This window comes from Lygodium microphyllum, chromosome 26 (assembly GCF_053477565.2).
Source record: "Lygodium microphyllum isolate KBCC chromosome 26, Lygodium_microphyllum_v1.1.10, whole genome shotgun sequence".
NCBI classification, from domain to species: domain Eukaryota; kingdom Viridiplantae; phylum Streptophyta; class Polypodiopsida; order Schizaeales; family Lygodiaceae; genus Lygodium; species Lygodium microphyllum.
Window position 1 is genome coordinate 102,301,353 of NC_141160.1, and position 13,280 is coordinate 102,314,632.

Genomic DNA, 13,280 nt, shown 5'->3' on the forward strand with positions numbered 1-13,280 from the left:
GTAGGCTCATGAGGTTTTGTGTCTTTGCAGTGAGCTTTGCTTACCACCTTTCTTCTTCTTCTCCCTTGGCCTTGAGATCCTCCTTTAGCTCGCTTATTTCTCTTTGACCCATGGCCACTTGGCTGGTTTTCTCTAGCTGAAAGGTTGCCATAGTCTCCTTTTTAGTCTCATTCTCAAAATAGTGGTTTTCTTTTCTTCTTTTTCCCTCTCTAGCTCTATGACAAGAGTTTCTTAACATAGTCATTGTAATTTGTAGATGACGACAACATTGTAGGGGTAGTCATTGTGGATGCTTCTATCTTCTATCATTGTGGATGCTTCTATCTTCTACCTTTTGGGGTCCTATCTAGACTATGCATTCGTAGCTACTGATCTTTTTGTTCCAGTTACTAGGGTCCCTCTACTTTCACCTTGATTTATTCCTTTGTTAACCAAAAACTCCACCCAAGCCGCCACAAGGTTACTAGCATCCACCATGGTAGAAGGGGCTTGGATGGGCGTAGAGACTGGGGTGGTGGGCACTAGGACAGGTGGGATGGGGCTAAGTAGACCCTTGCCCTTTTCCTTTGCTACTAGCGGTGGCATGCTTTTGGGTGCTTGGAGCTTGTGCTTCAGCATTCTTGGTGAGGGCTCATGGCAGTTAGCTCTTCTTCCCTTGAGGGTTGCTCCACTGGGAGGTGGATGGCCAAGGCTATATCTTCTTTTTTCTTCCTCCTTAACTCCTCAGCTGCTTGCTCTACTTTCCTCCTCCTCTCCTCTTTAGCTTTCTTGGATTCCTCTTTCATTCTTTCTTCCTTCTCCTCTTTTTTTAATTCTTTCTTTCCTTGGCATTTTTGGACTCTCTTCGGGCTCTTTGCAAGTCTGTTATCTCCTTCTTCCTACTCTCTTGCTCATCATTCTCTGTCCTCTCACTAGATTGCTCCTGTTCTTGGTAGGGAGGGGACTTATTTGGTGTCTCACCGACTCCCTTGTCTTCTTGTGCTTCCCCCAAAGCCTCTCAGATGATGGCCATCAAGACCCCTCCAAACCCAATGGTAGAGGTCTTCGACGACGACTTCTTCCAAGCTTTGGAGGCCAGGGATTCCCCCCTACGGGTTTTCCACCTATGGCCAATGCTTTCGCCAATGTTTCTATCATCTTTCGCATGAAGTCATTTAGGTTCACCTCATTGAAGGACTTGGCAGCTATGCTTTCCAGCATTGGCACATCGATTCTGCTCATCAATGCATTGTACCTTTGGTTGGAGAACAAGGCATGCACCATTTTGGTCGGTAGTTGGACTTTAGGGTTGGGGATGTTAGCTAAGTCGATGCTATCACTGGTGTGGACCATCACTTTTTCCATTCTTGAGCCCCAAGAGGAACACCAAGGAAAAAGGGGATTCTCTTGCAAGAAAATCTGTCTTGTAACATCAACAAGCTTTTATTTCATTCTTTTGATCATCAAAACAAAGAAAACAACAAATCTTCACGCAGCATCATAGTAGATATCTCCCACGGATTTGATAGAATCAACCATAATCTTCAACATCTTCATAGGATCCATCAATATAACAAAGAACACAAAATAATACATCATCTTTGAATGGAAATCAATCACATAGTATTCATCTTCAATGTCTTCATAGTTCTCTCTCTCAATCTCTCATATACAGTTACATTGTTTTGATAGAATTGGCTATCTTTGACTCTCTCTCTCTCTCTCTCTCTCTCTCTCTCTCTCTCTCAATAGTACATCATATCCTCACTAGAATACTCTCATAATAACTCTCAATAATCCTTCTTAAGTTGTGGATGCACCTCCCAAGAGCTATGTCTGATATGAAGAGTCACCAGAGCCACTACAATGTCTTTTCACAGCTCACTACTGTCATTGTCACTCAGTCTTCTCTTCAAAGATGCTTCTTCCACTTGTTTTAGCTCTTTTGAACTTAGATTCATCCTTTCCAAAGGTTAGAAAACTTTTCCAAAGTCACACATAAATTCTACAGAACACTTACAGAAGGTCTACAAAACAGTTAGAGTACAGTACCAGAGCAGCTACAGTACAGCTACAGTATAGAGACAGCAGAGACTCTACAGAAGGTTTATAGAAGGTCACCGAACCTCATAACTCATACTCAAACCATTTCAAACTATCAAAAACTATTAAATGGGCTTTCAAAAGATCTCAATCTTCATCAATCGTTAATCCATGCTTCATACAAAAGACAATCAAAACAAAACAGAAGCTATACTGAAGGTATACAGAACCAATCAGAACATCAACAGAACCTCATAGAGCTTCATATCTCCACTGAGAATCATCATAAACTTCCAACACATAATCAATATAATCCAAAACATGTATGCTAGATACCAAGCAAAATGAGCTGTCAATCTCATTGAAGGATCTAGAGATTGTGAATATTGGTGAGCAAAATGAAGGTAGTTCTGGTATGCTTGACTAGCAGTTGCCCAATCTCTTGGAATTATTGGCCAGTTTATCTGAGGTCTCGTAAGAGAATTAGTCGAGCTCCATCCTCTTCTTCTGGTAATCTGCTGATCAAACCCTTCATATTCATTAACCAACTGAGGGGGTTAAGAAATAGAAGTGGCAGGAGATGGAATGGAATAAGTAAAAGAGGATGAAAAGATGTGTAGGCAAAATCATAAAAGGAGGAATAAGTTAAAGAAGGAGTGACTGAAAATTTAAGAGAATTAGTTAGGAAAGGTGTTAATTGATAAACAAGAAAAGTAGAAGGTATATGGATAGATGGTGAAGGGCATGGTGGAGAAGGGGAAAATACTCTATCTTCAATAAAAGAGCAATATGTAAATATGGAAATTTGAGGAAAAGATTGAGGTTGGAAAAGAAGAGGTAAGATTGCTGTTGAATTGGTTTGATAAAGGGAAAGATAGGTATCATAGCAATGAGTCATTTGTTGGTAGTACAATAGGCTAGGAATAGAGGGACCTAAGACAGATCTTCTCTGATAGGCATAAAAAAAGATTGAATCAAATGGATGGTTTTTGAAAAGGTGAGCTAAGAGATCCACCCTCAGTTGGCTAGTGTTCTGTACATAGGTAGAAGCTGTGTTTTGACATTGATTTAGGACCACAGAATCAATCATTGAGTGCTAGGAATTATTAGGGCAAGTAGCCACTTTTGAAGAGTAACTCTGGAACATATCATCTATCCGCAACTCCAAATAGTTGACATATAAAACAGCTTGCAAAACCACATCTCCCACATACTAGGCCATATCTACTTCATCTGGAATCAACAGATCACCTCGTAGATACATATATGACAGCAACATGGTATCCATCGTCACAGAATCTTCAAATACCATACGGACCACTTTTGTCAGCAACTCAGGAGATCAAGCCCCACTCCAACCATCCTCTGGAAGAGGAAGATCCACCATTGAAAGCTTCATGTAAAAGGCCAACTTTTACAATTGATAGTGGACAAAGAAAGAATGGTCTGGAGGAACATACTCCTGGAAATGCTCAAATGTTGACCATACCAAATCCATCCTAGACTGCAATCTTTCCACTTTATCTTGAAACAATGGACACAAGATGGTCTGTCTCTGGAGAACTGCCAAGTCCTACTTAGAGAGAGAAGGAACCACATGAACATTGGGGCTTGGAGGAATAGACCGTGACTGCGTCAGTTGGTTTTGCAACTGCTTGATTTGGGAAGCTTGTGATTCCACTGTGTCATGAGTAGTCTGTAAGGTTGAGAGTTTTGCATCTAGAAGAATTTGAAACTCTTGAGTTTCTTTGGACATCCTCTCCTTCTCCTCTAAGATTTTAGTGACCTCTGATTGAGCTTCTGTTAACTGAATCTTCAAAGAAGATATCTCTTCTCTTTGGGTCTTAATCATTTGGGTTTGTTGCTCCATCTGCTTAAATAGATCTACCAATGTGTCTTTAGCAGAGGCTAACTCTGATGTTGCCTTATGCAACTGGTCTTTGGATTGCATCAGTTCTTCATAAAAGGAAGCATACAACTGTTGAGCATAGGCTGTCACTGAAAGTTCAATCGAACTCTAGATGTCTTTACAGAGGAATGGAATGACATCTCTCGACACTAGACTGTTCAGTGAAGGGACTAATATGTCCAAGGAACCCTCTCTATGTGCTCTGAACAGGTTGTTACATGTGAGATAAGCAAGGAGGTCACTGCCAGATGTAGTAGGAAATTGTGACTGAAGGAAGAACTGAAGGAGTTTTATTTGCTACACGCTTCAAGCGTTTGCGCTGAATGACCAGTGGAGGAGGAGAATCAAGATCCTCTATATCAATAGGTTCTGACTCTTCTGAAGGTGGTGGAGGAGGTACTGGATCAGATGGAGGAGGTGGAGGCACACCCTTCTTTAGGCCTGAGTTTGTCAAGAAAGTATACAGGTAGGAACCATAGGCGACATTTGTGACATTTCCCCTAGTTACTTTGACAAAATGTTGGTGCATCTTTGTAAGTAGGTAAGTACTCCAATCAATAGCCACTCCTTTTAACACCATCCTGGAAGCTGTAAAGAGCTCCTTGGACAAGTAATGGGATGGTGTTTTGGCAGGCATAAACCTGTCTTGGAGAAACTGGCATACCAACTTTCACATAGGATCAGTGATCATGGAAAAAGATATGCCTGAAGTGTTGATCACTTTCTTGACGTCCAAAGTTTCCTTGGACTGCTTCTGTAATGGCTTGAAAATCTCATCGTTGGAGAATAATTGTCTAGCTGTAACAAAGGGCTCTCCTTTGTAGGGAAGAGACAAAGCCTTCCCTAACCCTCGGGGTGTCAATATCATGGAAGCACTATGAACCAGGCCTGACTTCTTGCTATATGAGGCAAGGAACTCATCACACAGGGATGGATCATCTGGAATCAAGGGGAATGAAGCAGCCACGAAAGTCGCAAGTCCTGCTTTCGCTATAAGCTCAAAAGCTAGTAGGAAAGAATAATCCCTACTGACCAGTGGGACATACTGGATAGGAGGAGGAGCATGAGGTGCCATTCAGATGGAAAACACACACACCACAACACAGACAATCACAAAGAATGCCTGCAAAACAACCAAAGGGCTATAAAAAAGGAATCATTTAAAATAAGGATGCACATACATAAACGTAGCTAACCCATTTACCACCCCAAACAACCCACATCCTAGAAAAAATTTGGCATGACCTCTACACATATGCGATTAAAAACTTCATGCGATGCAACAAACATGCACCCAAATCCCTGTATCAGGCAAGAAAGAAAGAACTGCACACCGCACCCGTAATCGTAGCACATAAACAAATTAGAATACCATAAAAATGTACCTCAAGACCGGACCGTAACCTTGACTATTAGTGTCAACTAAAAGACTTTTACGTGCCCATCCCACGAAGCATGTGTATTAAAAGAAGGAAAAAGTGTAGTGAGGGGGAATTATTTTAATGAAGGGTTCATTTTAAGAAATTATTAACAATGGGTGACATTTTATTAGGTTATAAACCTTAATAAGAAAACGACAGTTCCTTCTTAAAATCTTAATTACAAATTATTAAGTGAAATGGTGCTTTATTGCAACCCGGACTACGATTCCCAGATTGGGTCTCTAAATGCAAATTCCTTAATAAAAAATTAATAGTGATGTGGAGCGTTTTTTTTTTTGCCAGCGCGTGCTTTTTGGTGATGGTTGGTTCATTTTTATTACAAATTAAGGTGCCTCTTAAGCGCACATAGCGTGTGTAAAGTGAACAATTGGTTCATTTTTAAAATTATTAAATTGTGTGTTTAGCGCAAATGTGCGTAGAAAAGGTGGGTGAATAAATAGTTTATTTTAGCAATTAATTGTGGTTAAGAGAGTAATGAAAATAAATAAAGCTCACAAAATAAATACATGGTAGGGGTGTGTATGTAATGGACTGAAGGCGCATGGAGTAGGCTCCCAACAAAAGCAATGAATCCAGTTAAACAAAATCAAAGACCACTGAACTGAACAAAAAATAAAACACCTTAGTGTTTGTGTTGATTTTTATTTTTCTTTATATTTCGTTTGTGTTTTTTTTAAGGTGTGTTTGTTTTGTGTATATTGGTTGGTTTGGTTAATTTGTTTTGTTATTTTTATTTTTTTCTGTTGTTAAAAAAAAATAATGAAATCAAGATATATAACACATGGATATGTTATGAAGTGGAAGAATGAATTATTATCCATTTAGCAAGTATCCATAGTGTATGCTAATTCAGCCATGATTTTCAGCAGATTTTAAGGATTTAAAATGAATTTTTATGAAGAGTAGTATTAAAATTAGGGTTTTTTGGCTTCAAAGAATATTTTTGCCTTTTATGGAAATTTTTTAAAAGTAAAAAATAGTGAAAAAAGAGAAAGGAATTTATGGATTTTTTTGTATTTTTTGAATTGATTTATGTATTTTTTACTAATTTTTAATGAATTTTACTCATTTTACATGTAATTTTGAATGATTTTTTTAGATTTTATTTTATTTTTTAACTTATTTATTTTAATTTCCACCTTAAAAATATTTTAAATAATAAAAAAAGTATTGATAAATTTTTAGAAATTTTACTGTAATTTTTTTTATTTTAAATGATTTTTTGAAAATTTTATGTGTTTTATGATTATTTTTATGTATTTTGCGGGTTGGAAAATAAAAGATGGTACTCGGGTTGTGTGTGAATAGCGAAGGATGACTGCGTGTGAACGGCGGGTTTGCAATACTCCACCGCACGGACAAGTCTGAAGCGTGTCCTCACGCGGGGGCGACGGACGAGGGAGCAGCAACGATGGAGGGCGGACATCCACACGGCGGCTGAGGGAGAAGGTGACGTAGGCACAACAACGGAGGGCGGGGCAGCAATAGTGATGGAGGTGGGCATCCACACGGCGGCCGAGGGAGGAGGCGACGTAGGCAGAGTGATGGAGGGCGGGGCGGCAACAGCGATGGAGGGCGGGAGAAGAGAAGGAGGAGGAGGAGGAGGAGAAGAAGAAGAAAGAAAAGGAAGGGGAAGAAGAAAGGGAGGAGGAGAAGAAGAAGCAGGAGGGGAGAAGAAGGGGAGGGAGAAGGAGGAGGAGGGGATGCGGCTCGCAATGGGAAAACAGGTAAGTTTTTCCTTTCTTTCTTTTCTTTTGTTTTTGTTTTTTTTTCTTTTTCTTTATTTCTTCTCTCTCTTTTTTTTTTCTTTGTTTGTATTTTTTTGCTCTTTTTTTTTCTTTCTTGTTGTTCTTTCTTTTTTCTTTCTTGCTGTATTTGCGTTCTGGTCTTTTGTGTTTAAAAATAAAATAAAATTATATATATATATATATATATATATATATATATATATATATATGTATGTATGTATGTATGTTTGGATTTAAGTATTATTAGGATTATGGATTAGGTTGTTTTGTTTTGTTTTTTTTTTTCATTGTGTGTCCGTGTTGTTTGTTTTTTTTTCGAGGTGGGTTTTTTTTTCATGTTTGTTTTTTTAATGGAAAATAAATAAATAATTTAAAAAAACATGGAAAATGGAGGGGCAAGAAATACACCCCCGGCTCGTGCGCATGTGTGGGCAGGGGTAAAAAAATTTGCAGTGATGGGGTCAAATGGGCAAGGACGGTGATGCGCAAGCCACGAATGCCACGGGGGTGTCCCGAGGCGCATAAAACCAAAAACAAGCGCGTTCACGCGCGAGGTGAGAAATGCGGTCACACGGAAAAAAGGAAGAAAATTTAATAAGATCCAAATTGTTTGTCGGATCCAAAATCCATAAAAAGAAAAAATGTACCAGGAGGTAAGGGAAAAATGATGAAAACAAGCAACACAGGTTCCGGGGCAAAAGCAGGGTGGTCACATGGGAAAAACGCAAAAAAAAACCCGAAAACACCTACGGGTATTAATATTAAAAAATCCACGCAGTGAAACGAAGTGTAGAAAGAAGGAAAAGTGTGCAAAATAAGGTGTCCAACAACCCTATCATGACAAAACATAATTTTGAGAGAGATAGGATGCGTTCACATGGGAAAAATCCCAAAAATGGGCCCGAAAATGGACTTGGGAATTAATACGAGAAAAACCGTACGTCGAAATGGAGGACAGTAAAAAGAAAAAATGTTCAGAAAAAAAAGGAATTCACAGGGTTGGCGCATCAAAACTCAGTTTGGGGGAAATTAGGATGGGTTCATGTGGAAAAAATACGAAAAATGTATTTGAAAATACTCGAAAAAATTAATAACTAAAAATCTGATAGTCGAAAGAGGGGGGAGGAAAAATGAAAAAGTGGAAAAAAGGTTGATAGGACACGGCTGTCAAATCAAACTAGAAATCCGATGAAAATAGGGCAAGTTCACATGGAAAAATGTGAAAAATAAGCATAAAAAAGGTCCAAAAACCCGTAAAAATTAATAACAGATCAACCGTGCATCAAAAGGACATGAAGTAAAAAGAAAAAATATCAAGGGGAATGCTAGGACAGGCCTGAGACATCAGATCAGGGTTCCGAAGCAATAAAGATGCGTTCACATGGGAAACCGTCCCATTTACGGGAATTGTTTCAAAAATTAATAACTTAAGAACTGTCTGTCAGAACAGGGCTCGGTAAAAAGAAAAAATAGGCAATTCAAAGGGACGAATAAGGTTGTAAGGTTGAATTGGGATTTCGTTGAACGTAAGGTGCGCTCGTATGAAAGAATCGCAAAACTAAGAATGAGGGCAAACGGTCAAGGAACAACCTCAAGGACAGGGTGAAATAGAACGGAAGGGTGGGGAAGGGACCCCATTAAGGTAAAATGAAATCACGGCATAGATGCATGATCAAAACAGGGTATATGCATGGGGATATGCAACATAGACGCGCAGGGACGCGTCCCCATACTTAAAACCTTAGCATGAAGGGTAAATCCAACATCAATAACCTAGTACTTCTCATCAGACCAACCACAACGTCCCCACACTTAAGACATAACCGGTATTGAGAAACAAAAGGTGTAGGGTTAGAAAAACTTGGCCCATATTGCCGAGGAGGAATGTCGACTATCAAGGTTGTGTCTGGTGGCGTCGTCGGCTGCAGGAGGTAACAAGGTGTCTTCACAGCACACGTCCTTTGTCCTTCGTGGTAGGGACCACGCGGTAGCACCCATGAAGGTAGCTGTTTGAAAGAATCACAGGAAGTTCGTCGATGGCGAGGAATATGGCACTCAACTCACAATCACTCAAATGGATTGAAAGAGTAGTCACTCGCCCATGACTAACATCACTCGAGGAAATAATGATGAAACCCATAGCTCACACCCAGTTTAGGAATCAACAAGGGGAGGCTGTGAAAAGAGTATGCCAGGGTGCACAATTGATGGTGCATTAGTGCGTCCAACCCCGTCTGGCATAGGTGCAAGAAGAAAGGCCAGGGAGCCTTGTAGTGCAGTGTATAAAACAGAGTGATGTGTCTTGTGCTGATGGCAGAAACCCAGCCCGTGGGTGCATGGGGAAACGTGAACGTACATGACTTCAAAGGTCGTAACGTCTCTCAATCCTCACCTCTCGGTAATAGATTGAAGAAACACGAGTCACACTTAGCCCACCCTCTGTCTCACACTCTATTGATAGATACAGAGGGCAGCCCTTTCCTGAAACCCATTGATGTAATCCTCATGGTCACTTGTGTAGAGGTTATATGCCTTGTGCACAATTGATGGTGCAATTGTGCATCCCACCCTGTGCCGGCATACAGTGCAAGAAGGAAGGCCAGGGAGCCTTATGGTGTAGTGCACAGAAACAGATCGTGCTTTGTGCATTGAGAGGCCCATTCCGTGTGTGCAACACTCCGTTCACACATCTCACCTCTCATTTGATTTAAAAGGAAAGACTGGTCACTCACCCCACCCTCTGTCTCACTCTTTGATAGATATAGAGGGCAGCCCATACTCACATCCCCATCCTGGTAGGATGAAAGCTCACATCACTCAAGGGGTTGGTGACGAAGATCAAGTCGACTGTTGTTGTCATCAGGATCTGGAGGAGGAGGCATACCCAGGGAGGTAGCCAACGAGTCTCGTACTTCAATGACTTGTAAGAAGAGTCGTTTGTTAAGAAGGGCAAAGGGACTGATATTGCAAAGGCAGCGCACCAAGGGAGGTGGCTTCAAATTACTTACTGAAGAGGTTCTACTGGTGAGTCAGCTATCTTGAACTGCGGGGTGTTACCACTTTTTCCATAGTCAGCTTTCCGCCCAAGGGTGTTTCCACCTTTTCTTGGGACGAGGCTTGTTATGATAGGGAATTTCTTCCTTTTCTCCCATAACAGTTTGTTTATTTTATTTTTGTTTTTTTTATTTTTATTTTTGTTTTTTTTCTCCTTTCTCTTTTCTTTTTCTTTTTTTTCTTTTTTTTCTTTTTTTTTTCATTAAGAAAGAGAATGGTAGAAATACCATATGTCAGGACCAACCTCGCCACCGTTGTTGGAGCAGACGATAAGAGAACAAGGTCGGGTTGAGATATTTCTACGAGGGGGTAGCAGAATGAGACTGCCTCATGAGGAGAATCATAAGGGCTATCAAAAGTACGACGAGAAGGATAGTGCGTTGCCCAAAAGGGAAAGAGTAGGTCGGCTGTGATTGTCAAGATCCCTAGGGAGGGAAATACTTTTTTAGGCGATAGCCATTGATGAGGAAAGGATCATCAGAGGCATCAATGGTCTGCACCTGGACAGAATCGTTAGGATTGACAGCAAGTACCTTGTACGGGTCCATCCACTATTGTTGAAGCTTGCTAGGAAACTTGCCAAATCTCAAATCATAGGCTAGGACAAGATCACCTTCTTTGAACTCCTTGTGCTTGATGAAACTGTCATGATAGGCCTTGCATTGTGCTTGAGTAGTTTCCATGCACTATAGGGCCATTCGCCGTATCTCATCCAAGCATTCCAAGTGCAGGAGATGGTGTTGCAGTGACTCATCATCTCCCAAGCGTTCTTTAACTGCCACTCGCAAAGAGGGCAATTCCAGCTCAACAGCGAAGATGGCTTCTGTACCATACACTAACTGAAAAGGGGTCTATCTTGTAGCTACCTTATGAGAGATTCTGTATGCCCAGAGGGCCTGTGTAAGTCGATCGTCCAAGTCATGCCGATGTGCGGCAATCGCTCTTGTTAGAATCGAGCAAATGATGCGATTGGTGGCTTCAACTTGGCCGTTGGCTCTAGGGTAATAGGGAGTGGACTTACGATGGGGCGGATCTTATACAGCTCGGTTAGCTCCTCCGTGATTTTGTTAAGGAAGTGAGTACCTCTGTCACTTACCAACTCGAGGGACTGCCAAAACGGGTGATAATATTCTCGTTCATGAACAAGGCTATGTTGTTACCATCATCCCGCTTTAGAGCTTTAGCTTCACACCACTTTGTGACATAATCCATACACACTAGGATGTATCTATTTTGCTACCGTCTGGTAGGTGGATCAATGGGACCTACAAAATCAATCCCCCACTTCTCGAACGGCTTTAGGGAAAGAATGGGTTGTAGTGGCATGGCACTTGTTTTGGTGGGTTTTCCCATTCACTGACAAGCATCACATCTTTTGCAGTAGTCATATGCATCCTTGTGGAGGGTCGGCCACCAGTATCCTGCTAATAGAGCCTTCCTAGCTGTCGCTTCTCCTACAAAGTGTCCACCACATGGTTCATAATGGCATGCTTTCAATACTATGCCGATTTCATCCCTTGCAACACATCTCCACAACACTTCATCTTTGTCTCTCTTGTACAGTGCACCACCTAGCAAAGTGTAGGGGGCTGATTCTAACAAAAGCTTCTTCTTCTCATGGCTTGAGATGCTAGGAGGATATTGTTGAGTTGCCAGGAGATTGGCTATATCTGCATACTAGGGAGCAACTATTTCAACTAGAAACAAGGAAGCATCAGCAGGAAGGTCTGGATCATCCTGTTCCTCTACTTCTGTTTGAGGGATCCGTGATAGATGATCGGCTAGGACAGACATGGGAACGGCCAGGCTTAGTGACCACTTCAAAATCAAACTCCTGGAATAGGAGCAACCATCTCATCAGTCGTCCTTTAACATCGGCTTTGTTCATCAGGGAGGACAGGGCTTCATGATCCACATAGAACTTGAAATGCGTTGACAGTAGATAGTGTCGAAACTTCTCTAGTGCAAACACCATTGCTAAACATTCAAGCTCTGTCACTATGTAGTTCCGTTCCCTATCAGTGACCTTTCAGCTTGCATAATAAATGGGTTGATCTAATTTAGAGGGGCCCTTTTGACATAGAACAACACCTAGCCCTTTAACTGATGCATCTGTGTACACATGGAACTCCTTTGTTTAGTCAGGAGGCTATAAGATAGGTGCTTGGTTAAGGCATTATTTTAGGGTATTAAAGGCTTCTTCACTATCATCAGTCCAAAGGAAATGTGCAAAATGTGCAATAAATATTGGTTGCAAAAGGAAATGTCCAAAGGAAAGGCGCCTTGGTTGCAAAATGTGCAATAAATCTTATGTAGTAGCCCACATGGCCAAGAAATCCTCTCAATTACTTGAGGTTTGTTGGTGCTGTTAAGGCGGCAATCTTTTCAATCTTTGCCGGGTCTGTTGCAATCCCTTGTGAAGAGACAATATGACCCAAAAGAACTCTCGAGGAGACGCCAAAGACACATTTGTCGGGGTTGAGAGAGATCCCATACTCGCGGCATCTATCAAAACATTGCTCTAGGTGTCCCCAGTGCTCACGGATCAAACTATAGACACAAGAGTCATCAAGATACACCTCAATGAAATCATGCAGATGATTCTGGAAGGTAGCCATCATTACTCGTTGGAAGGTGGCAGGAGCACTACAGAGCCCGAATGGCATCACTCTATAGGCATAGGTTCCCCATTCCGTGGTGAAAGTTGTTTTAGATTGGTCCTCTTTTGCAATTTGGACTTGGTTATATCCACTAAATCCATCCAAGAGGGAATACAACTCATGGCCTCACTGTGTCCAACAGTTGGTCTGTAAAGGGGATAGGGAAATGATCTTTCTTTGTCTTTGAATTGAGCTTCCGAAAGTCCACACATATTCAAAGTTTCCCGTTCTTCTTGGGTACTACCACAATGGGCGAAACCCATTCACTGTTAGCCATGGGATAAATGAACTCTGCTTCAAGAAGTCTCAATAATTCAGCCTTCACTAGAGTAGAGTCATTAGGATTCATACGCCTTTGTCTTTGCCTTATAGGTTTGGCATCAGGCTCTAGGTCAATATGATGTTGACATATTGTGGGATCAATCCCCTTTAGGTCTTTGTAGGA